This window comes from Camellia sinensis, chromosome 15 (genome assembly GCF_055761805.1).
Source record: "Camellia sinensis isolate YWXY chromosome 15, ASM5576180v1, whole genome shotgun sequence".
NCBI classification, from domain to species: Eukaryota; Viridiplantae; Streptophyta; class Magnoliopsida; order Ericales; family Theaceae; genus Camellia; species Camellia sinensis.
This window is the reverse complement of record NC_138975.1, coordinates 52325277-52335778: the sequence shown is the minus strand read 5'-3', so window position 1 is coordinate 52335778 and position 10502 is coordinate 52325277. Positions and strand designations below refer to the sequence as shown.

Sequence of the window (10502 nt, the reverse complement as noted above, 5' to 3'; positions counted from 1 at the left end):
AGTGCAGTATAAAGAATAAGTACTGTCTTCTGCTTCTTCTTCATTCACTACAAAGTTAAAAGATTTCTTACCATTTACACTACTTTTTGCATATTTTTTCATAAAAAAATCAAAAATATTTCCAAACATATTGATTTTTGCCACCTCAAAAATTTTGTCAAAAAAAATTAAAAAATTACTAAAAAAGTCAATTCTGAAATGGATTCTAAATCACACTACCTTTTCTTTAGATTTGAAGAACATACAGTAAGTCCTATAGTCTTGGTAAGGCTAAAACGACCGATATTAATGTAGATGATATATATATATATAGATAAATAAGATAAAATATATATTTCAGTGTAAAATAAATGATAACATCATTTTTTTTTTTTTCGTTCATATGACTACCAAATTACTAATGAAAAAATGATTAAATTTTATATGAATTAAAACCTTGAGGGAACCAACATAATTATGCCAATCTTATACATCTTATTATATTTTTTTCAAACTTTAACAACATCAATGTTATTTATTTATTTATTTTTCTGTTTTTGCATTAGGCAAGATAATCAATTATCTTAGGCTCCAAAATTGAGAAGGTCACCCTCCAAATTATTAGAATTTTACTGATATGTCCTCTTTTATTTGATAAGATCCCGGAATTGGCAAAGCACCCAAGTGTTGTTTACCTAGGCCGAAAATAAAAGGAGAAATTATTATTCAGAAGATATTTTGTAAAATTATTAGGGGAAATTGTATTTTAGTGGAGCAATGAAAAAAAAAATTACATTTTTAAGATGGTACAATTCTTCACGTGTGTCAGAGTTGCACAAAAAAAAAAAATCATTTGTCGTGAAATTTTTTTCACATCGCTCCATATATTTGCAATTTTCCCAAATTATTATATAACATTAAAAAAATTATAATTATAATTATTAATATTTATAAAATTTATAACTTTTTTGTAATATTTTTTTCAACACACCACTAGTGTGTAATTCTCCCAAAATAAAAAAAGTCACGCAGGCCTCAAATAAAAAAAACAATAAAGCACCTATGAATGTATTTTTTTTTTTAAAAGGGATTGGTTTTTTTCAAGTTAGTCATCTCAATTTAGGAGAATATTTGGGCTTGGTAGACCTATTTTTAGATTGATTTCGGTGATTCAAACAGTTAATTTTTTAGGACCCGTTGAGTAGAATATTCATGTAAAATATCAAGATGATCGGACACAAGTAATTATATATTTGAATCAAATTTTTATTACAAAAAATGAATGGCTATTCTTGAAATTATATTTGCCGTCTATTTTTTAAAAAACAAATATGATTCACACATATAGCTACTGATGTCCAATCATTTTATTTTTTTTGCATGAATATTTTACTCAACGAGTCCTAAAAATGGTTCAGATCATTGAAATTGGTTATAAAATAGACTTACCAAGCCTAAATACTCTCTCAAATTGAGATAACAACGTATAAGAAGAAATTTTTTTTTAGCATCACATTGAGAGTAGATTTGACAATTTTCAATTGTTTGAAGATATTTTTTGTTTTCTATTTAATTTCACAAATTTGATTATTGGATGATATATATATATATATATATATTTAAAAAAATTGTATTAAACTTACAAAAAAAATTAAAACATGAAATTTTAATGATATTGATTATTAAAATTTAATTCCAAATAAAGAATTTTAGAAATAATTATACAAACATAACAAGAAAAGAAAGCTCTATCGATAAAATAAATTATATTAAAATATTAGATTCTTTTTTTCCAAATGCATGTGCTGCTTATAAAATGCTAGTGATAATTCTTGTCACTATAGCTTTTGTTGAATGAAGTTTTTCAAAATTAAAATAGATAAAAATCCTATCTAAAAATTATATATATATATATATATATATGAAATTTATCGAGTTGTATTCATCAATCAAATTAATATTTAAATATAAAAGATCATAGTTTTAGATTTTTTGGTGGTGTTTGACAAGTGATTTTGGAGCTAAAATAGTCACAAAAGATAAAATAAGCTATTTTAGTCACAACTAACAAAACATCACATCCAACACATAATCATTACATTCTTCTCTCACAAAAAAAGTCAAAAAAACCAAAAAATCCTTCCCAAACCAAGCTTTTTAGACTAGACTAAAATAGCCAAAAAAGCTAAAAAGTCAAAAAGTCAACTCACTTCCCAAACGAAGGCTTAGAATTCTAATTCTTGACCTCTAACGCCAACTCTAATGAGTTGGCAGTGAGTCCTACCCATTGTAATGTGATATTTTGATCTTAATTAATTTATTTATTTATTATTTTTTTTCTTCTTGCCATGTCATTAGTACTCTATTAAAATACTAAAATTAATGCTCTGAATCATTACTGTTCTCCTAAACCCCCATTATGATTGGATAGCCCCTATTTTTGTTCTTTAAAAATAATATACAAACAAAATTTTTATACAAATATCTTGCTTAAAAATGATGTAACAATCATATTTGAAATTATGAGCCAAGTGACGTGTCTTTTGTTTGGAAATGAGGAGACTAAAATGACGCACGCCAATATATATTTTTTGTAAAATTTTTATTATTATTTGTTTGTTTGCCTTTAAATCTATTTTGATATTATCTTCTAATCAAATATCATCCTTATGCAGCCACCGGTTCTAGGTCATGTTGAAGATGATTGGTGAAAATGGTAAGACTTATAAATTTCTGTTATCGATAGAGAAACAACAAAATCACATGACAATTGGCGATTTGTTAGAAATAAAAACATGTAATAACTTGAAGCACCTAATAATTTTTTCAAGTTTAATAGAGTGAAAAAAAATCTGTGGCTTCAAATAGTGACAGGCCTATGTCCCTTGATTTGTTATTGTAATTGTGGATTGTGATACATAGTGCAATTTTGCATGGGGAAAATTGCAGTCACAAAAATAATTTTAGATTAATGGTAAATTTTCTACACATAAATTAATAATCAAAATTTTAAACTTTTTTTATGAATCTATAATTATTTTGTGAAGATTTCACGAAATTGTAATTTCTCTTTTTACATACACAAAATTCATTCACAGAATAATTCACAGATAAGTTATTATAGGGTGGAGAACATAAGTTCCACATGTGGAACTAATCCTCTTGTGTTTTGTTTGTTACCTATTTTGTAAATGACTTGCGTAGAAATAATTTTATTTTGTGTGAATGTGTGGAATCATCTCGTGTGACTCTTGGAATTAACTTGATATTTTTAGGATTTGAAAAAATATTTAGCCCATAGGTTCGAGTTGGGATGAGATTTAGAGCCCATTTAATCTTAGAATTAAGTTTCAGAAAAAGAATTTTATCTTAGTCCGACCAAGCTTGCTCATTTATAAAATATTAATTTTAGTTATATATTTTTTAGTTACAAAATAAACTAAAAAATAGTAAGAGCTAAGAAAAGTATATACACATACTTATTTTGTTAAAAATTCATATTTATTTTACAATTGAATTTTGTTAATGTTTTAAATTCAAATAATATTAAAAGAGTCTAAATAATTTAATAGCCTTCCAGACCCAATAAATAAATAAATAAATAATCCAAATCTGTTGGGTTAAATGGACTGATTTGAAATTTAGAAATTCTTTTATGCTGTGTTTGGTTGGGGGATTTGGAGAGGGATTTGGAAAGGGAAAGAGAAGAGGAAAAGGTGTGTGAAACTAGGTGAAATGTAGGTATATTTTATTCACATTTTACCTACTTTTTTCATTTCCTTTTCCAAATCCCTCCTCAAATCTCTCAACCAAACACAACATTAGGGTTGGGTCAAGTTTAGAATAACTATATTAGGCCCAATGTCCGACTAACCTAAATTTAGAACGACAAATATGCTTTTATCCAACTAATCCGATATTTATCTACCATACTTTTCAAGGCCAATATAAGAAAAAATTATTACCACAACATGTTAAGACAACATAAGACAACATGTTACAACTTGAAGGTAATTTGACTCGAGCAATGCAAGTTGCACACCACGTATATAATTTGATATAGGGGTTTTTGTGAATGATATGAATTGTGTTCTATTTTTATTACACACATGAGATTCAAATATATATCTTGCTCCATCTCAAATGTCATATTTAAACATATAAATGTGAATATTTGGAATTTATTTATTTATTTATTTATTTATTTATTTATTTTTTTTTTTTTTGTGAGGGATCAGCAAAAGAACCTTTTATTAATGAAAGAAAAATCAAATACATCAATAAAGAAAAATATTGGAAAGAATAGCATCATAACAAAACAAATCAATCCCAATTAGGTTAGCATCAGAATGAATGCCATCACCCCATTAGAGTTGGTGAGTGACCAACCAGCACAAGCAGCAAAACGCACAAAAGAAAATTACAAAACCATCAGCCAAACTGCTATGTAGAAACACCAAACAACAAACCATAATGCCAACCCCAGCAAGGCATCAGATTCAGCCAATCTGGAAGCTCCCCTCCACAGCAACCTCTGCAAATATAAATTCAGCAACACTTTATCACCAGTTGGATGGGCTGTACAATATCATTAATAGAGTAATCACACCCAATATCATGGTGCTAATCCCCCTCATAATGCTAGGATATTCAAAAGGGTCATTCTTATATTCTCTAAACGTGTCCCTAATGATGCGGCTCAATGATATGGCGATGATGTGGAATAAAATAATATTTTTTTTATATATGACATGGATTTTTTTTTTTTTTTTTATCACAATCACAAAGATAATATTTGTAACTGAAGAAATTAAATATTGATTATTTATAACATTACCTTAAAATTTTGCTTTTCAATACCCACCTTGCTTTGTCTGTTGTGTGAATACTTTTCAAGCATTTCAATAAGTAGAAAGCATAATTTCTCACTCTCGGTGAATAGTATTTCTGCTTGTATCACTACTCTCAGACTTCCAAAAAATTAAAAGACAATAGTCAAATTGTATATAGAAACGGAAAACTTTTATTGAATACTTGAAAAATTATAGAAATTACAAGAAAGATAAAGAGAACACTCTTGCTCACATATAAGATTCTACTTCTTGACTCTACTTTTACAAAACGCAACCACACCCTTTTATAGGCAAAGAGTGGATTTCAACTTCGGAATTGAAATGCATAAAATTAAAAGATACGGTTCTTGTAATAAGATAAGAAAAACTTTTTACATTCTGATTTATTAAAACTAAGAACTTAGCAGTGGTATCTCGACCACTTTGATTTTATTCAGCATCTGACTCTATTGTCTTCATTCACCATGTGATCTACTTTGTTATGTCTCCTTAGATGTATCTGTCATGTGAGCTTTCTTTTTTGTTTCTTCTATATGTAAGCCTTGCTTCGCTTTGTCTTCCACGTGACTTATCTGAAGGATTCCTGCCTTTTTTAGCTTGATTTATCCTGTGAACTTCTGCCTATTTTTCAAAAATGCAAAGGTCCACGCCTTACATTAATTCGTAGTGAATTTGAACTGTCCTCTTGATTTTGTAGAGTTCCCAAACAAGGATAAAGTTATATTTTATATGAGTTTTTAATGGTCCTCTTTTTCCTAATTTTATTTCTTTCTTAGAAGATTTTTCTATATTATCACCAAAAATATTCACAAAATCGGAATTTTCCCAAAAAATTGAAATTTTCAAATGCTTTGTTTATTTCAGAAATTTCAGCTTTTCTTTTTGATTGATATCATTATTCTTTTAACTCTGCTGGATCAATAGAATCTTTTATTGGTTTTTTTAAGTATTTTTTCCCTTTCATAATTATCTGTCTATATATATATATATTCAAATATTTTTGAAGATCTTCAAAGGATATTCCTTCTATAGGATTTTTTTTGGTGAAAATGTACCACTACCATCCTGATTTTTTTCATTTTTTTTTACAGTTTTTATAGTTTGTTCAATAACCATAAAAGAAGTTTCAAATCTTTTAATAAAACTTTCTTTTTGATTTTTAAGGGAAATTTCTTTTATTTCTTTTAACTCTTTAGATATTTCAGTGATTATGATATTTTGATTTCTATAAATATTTAAAGTTTCTTTACTCACATTCATTAGACTATTTAATAATCCCGTGATTTCAGTTTTACTATTTCTGTGATTAAGATGTATAAAGTTTTTTACATCTATTATATTTTGCATTAAACATTGAATTTTCATGTTTAAAACTATTCCTAGCTTCGATTTGTGGGCTCTAATACCAAGTTTGAGAGTCTCACAATCTCTTACGAGTGAAAATTAATTTTTTTTTAAAAATTATACCAATGTTAAAAGTTTAACTAATAATACTAAAGTTTTAATGTTATTTTGTAATTTAAAAAAATTGAGATTAATGGGTGAAAAATGAGGTGGATAAGCAAGTGGAGTACCGCCTAATTAATTAGGAGTATCTTTAAAACTTCAAAATTAAAGCTCCTAATTTCTATTCTATTCAAAATGTGAGGTTGGATGCATAACAGTCTCGTCATGTAATCTTAGTCTTAACATGATAAACACATTATCATAAAGGTCTTTTTGCGTAGGTGAAGGGTTGATGTCAAATCTAGGTGCAGCGCCCCTCTGATGTGATTTTCTCAAAGGTTTAGCTTGTCACCACTTCACATTGTGAATTAGATTGCACTGGTTGAATCTGTGAGGTTGATTTTCTCAAAGGTTTAGCTTGTCTCCACTTCACATTGTGAATTAGATTGTGCTGAATGAGTTGTGAGGTTTATTATAAGTATCATTTCAATAATTTCAATTATTTATTTTTTAAATTATAATATTTAAATTATTCATTAAAAAAATTAAGTAAATTCGATAAGGGTAGCCGCATTAGTTCATTATATTTATTTACAAAAAAAATAAAATAAATAACAAATATTATTTAAAAATTAGACTATTCATTTTTTGAAAAACAAATATAATAAACTAATGTGGCTATGAGTATCGAATCGACTTGCTTTTTCCATAGATGACCTACCATTATGATCTAAAAAATGAACGGTTTACATTATTAAGATGCTCCATAGACCCAAAGAGTACGGTCCAATTTACAAAGTAAACTGAAAACAAACTATGCTCTTTCTAAATTTTTATTTTTGAATTTGTAACATTATTGTATTACCCACGTTGGATTTAAGCTCATTGTGAAACCACATATATCTTGTTATGTGTGTTTACCATTGTTTCTTGTGAATAGAACCAATTTATTTGTACTTAAGTAAACTTGATTAAAATAGTTGTACTACTTACTAAAATAATTATTCAAAAAGACAAATTAATGGTCTATATCCACTTAAGTTGCAGAAGTCATTAAAGGGGATCATCCAAAAGCTCCATCTGCTATGAAGACAACAATCAGAGTAGAGGAGATACGCAACGGTTGGCTTTATGAGAGTTTGATCATGAAAATCAAACCAGAGCACACCTCTGTACAGGTGAAAAATGAACTAATCAAAAGAGGAGCACAATGTGTTGGTAAGAGAGGGAGGTGGGCGAGATGTTTTTCTGTCATTCCTCTCCAAAGAAGACCTGTTAGGCAAAAAGTCCATGGTTGTGGAATGGTTCCATCACTGGTGCGAGTACATCACAGTTTGGAGTCCTGATCTGTACCTGCAGCTAGGGGTGGGCGCGGGTCGGTTGCGGCCACGGAACTTCCAATCTACCATCTGTCCGCCAGATTGGCGGATTGGAGAAAATCAATCTGCATCCGTCCGCCAATCCGGCGGATGTGGATTGAGCGAATTAGCGGTTTGACGGATGGATGCGAATCGGTTTGGCGGTTTAAAATTTTATAAATTTTCAACATAATTCAACTTGTGCACTACCTAAAAAAAAAAAAAAGAAGAAAGTATTACAGTCAATGACTTAAAAAAATATTACAATCATTGTATGCCTCATCCGAAACAAGAAAGTTTGAAACTTTAGAATATCACAATCACTGCATGCTTCATCCACCTACTACAATCACAGAATGTCTCATCCACATAAAGTATTACAATTTGTGGTTTTTAAAATATAAAAACAATTGAAACCACCAAAACCATGAACATAGTAATAGTAAAGATTGTATGTCTCTATATTGTTACATCTATATCTATTTTTGAAAACAAAAATCAACCAACATATATCATATTTTCTATTTATTATTTTAGAGATAGATTTAAAAATAAAAAAATATAGATAAATAATACGTTTATTTTTTTTTAATTCAAAAAAGATATTCAAGTTAAAAACTTTTTTTCAACAGAATATTTAAATTATTTTTTAATTGAAAACACAAACAGAATATTTGAACAAACTGAAAACACAAAATCTTATAAATTACTAGGGGTGCTCGCGGTTTGGCGGTTCGGTTGCGGCCAAAGGAATCTCAAATTCGCTATCCGTCTGCTATATTGGTGGATTAGAGAAAATCAATCTGCAACCGTCCGCTCGTCATCACGCATCCATCCAAAATGCGGCGGATCGATTCAGTTCGGTCAGTTTTAGCGGATCGGTATATCCGCTGCTCACCCCTACCTGCAGCAACAGAGACAAGCTTGGATCAGCTGTCTTGGGGCACCCCCAAACCTCTGAAGTTCAACTTGAGTGGATATAGACCAATTTATTTGTACTTAAGTAAACTTGATTAAAATAGTTGTACTACTTACTAAAATAATTATTCAAAAAGACAAATTAATGGTCTATATCCACTCAAGTTGCAGAAGTCATTAAAGGGGATCATCCAAAAGCTCCATTTGTTGTGAAGACAACAATCAGAGGAGAGGAGATAGGCAACGGTTGGCTTTATGAGAGTTTGATCATGAGACTCAAACCAGAGCACACCTCTGTACAGGTGAAAAATGAACTAATCAGAAGAGAAGAGCACAATGTGTTGGTAAGAGAGGGAGGTGGGCGAGATGTTTTTCTTTCATTCCTCCCTAAAGAAGACCTGCTAGGCAAAAAGTCCATGGTTGTGGAATGGTTCCATCACTAGTGCGAGTACATCACAGTTTAGAGTCCTGGTCTGTACCTGCAGGCTGGAGCAACAGAGACAAGTTTGGATCAGCTGTCTTGGGGTACCCCCAAACCTCTGGAGTTCAAATACATTCAGAAGGATTGGAAGCCTATGGGGAGAGGTGGTTCTCTTGGATGGTAGTATTGGTGCACCAAAATCATTTACAAAAGGCAAATTCAAATTAGTTACTGATGTAATGGATCCGATTAATACAAGTATTAATATGGAGTGTAAAGGACGAGTATATCCTAGTCGAGTATTTGAAGAGCACTATGCTATGGATGATAGCCTCAGTTGTAAAACCACACTCTCTAAGGTCCCAGTTGAAGTTGTCTGCTCCAAAATCCATGGTGTAGTCCAACTCAGTCAAGAACACAGACCAGAGGAGGAAGATGGTGACATAGCAGATGACATGGCAGGAGCGTCTTTTAGAACCAATAAGGGTACAACAGCTGGGATGAAGGCTATGGATGAGCTGGTTGTAGGAGGCAGCTGGAGTAACACATCAGTTGTAGCAGAGACTATAGCTTGTGTTGGGAATTCAAACGAAGAAGGCACATGTGTGGCTGAATCATTACTGTCAGTGAAAAGCCTACATCAGAGGTATAATCATTTTGCCCAAAAAGGTGTAAAAGAGCAGCTAGTTACAGAAACTACGCAGAAGAGGGTTGAGTGCAATCAAGATCCTCAGTTTAGTCCCATTGTAGGCCCCGCAGTAGAGGGTCATATACTCACCTTAGGCTTTATTAAAAGCCTTAGTGAGACTTCAAAAGAAAGACCTGGCATTTGTATAGAGTTAGCTTTGGGCCAAGTTCAAAATGGGCTGCAGCCCAATGAGTCAAGCCATCTGAGTTTGCTGCCTTCTAGGCCCTTTAATAATGGATCAAATAAATTAGGTATGAAACAGTTGTGTGAAGCATCTGGAGTGAGTCCACAATCTAAGGCCAACGTCACTTTCAAGCCATCCACTTCAGGATCCACCAACAACCGTTTAAAGAAAGGCAAAAAGGAAAGGTGCTGGAAGAGAAGGATTCAAGCAATCTTTTTTAGCAGGTAGGTTTTCTGGATTTGCAAGAAGGGTAGGGAACAAAGGGGCAGGTTCAAGCAATGGGTTCAAAAGAGGAATTAGAGCCAGATCTCAAACTGTTCACTCCTCACCCAGTCACACCTCAGAATCAATTCACACCTCCTCTTCAAAGGAAATTCTTCAAGAGGCTCTTAAAACACTCCACCTAGGGAAAACTCTGGGGATTGACTATAAGGGCCAGGAATCTGAGGTTGTCAAGAAATTCATATGCATGGAGGAGCAAGATAAAGTGAGAATGGCTGGAGGTACTGGTGGTGTGGAATAACCAGTTTCCTTATGGGTGCAATCTGGAGTATAACTGTTATACATGAAGATTCTAAGCTGAAATGTCAGAGGTTTAGGAAGGCCTGAAAAGAGAAGGAAAATCAGGAAGATTTTGCATGAGCGGGCAGTAGAT

The 10502-nt window shown here is 31.3% G+C and overlaps 1 long non-coding RNA gene across 1 annotated transcript; it reads right to left on the bottom strand.

Moving 5' to 3' along the window:
- Positions 1-4164: 4164 nt before the first annotated feature.
- LOC145813780 (uncharacterized) lies at positions 4165-4952 on the bottom strand. Its single transcript, XR_014357053.1, has 2 exons — positions 4817-4952; positions 4165-4513 (listed from the first exon to the last, which is right to left on the bottom strand). It is a non-coding gene; the product is annotated as an uncharacterized LOC145813780 (long non-coding RNA).
- Between the last annotated feature and the right edge of the window lie 5550 nt (positions 4953-10502).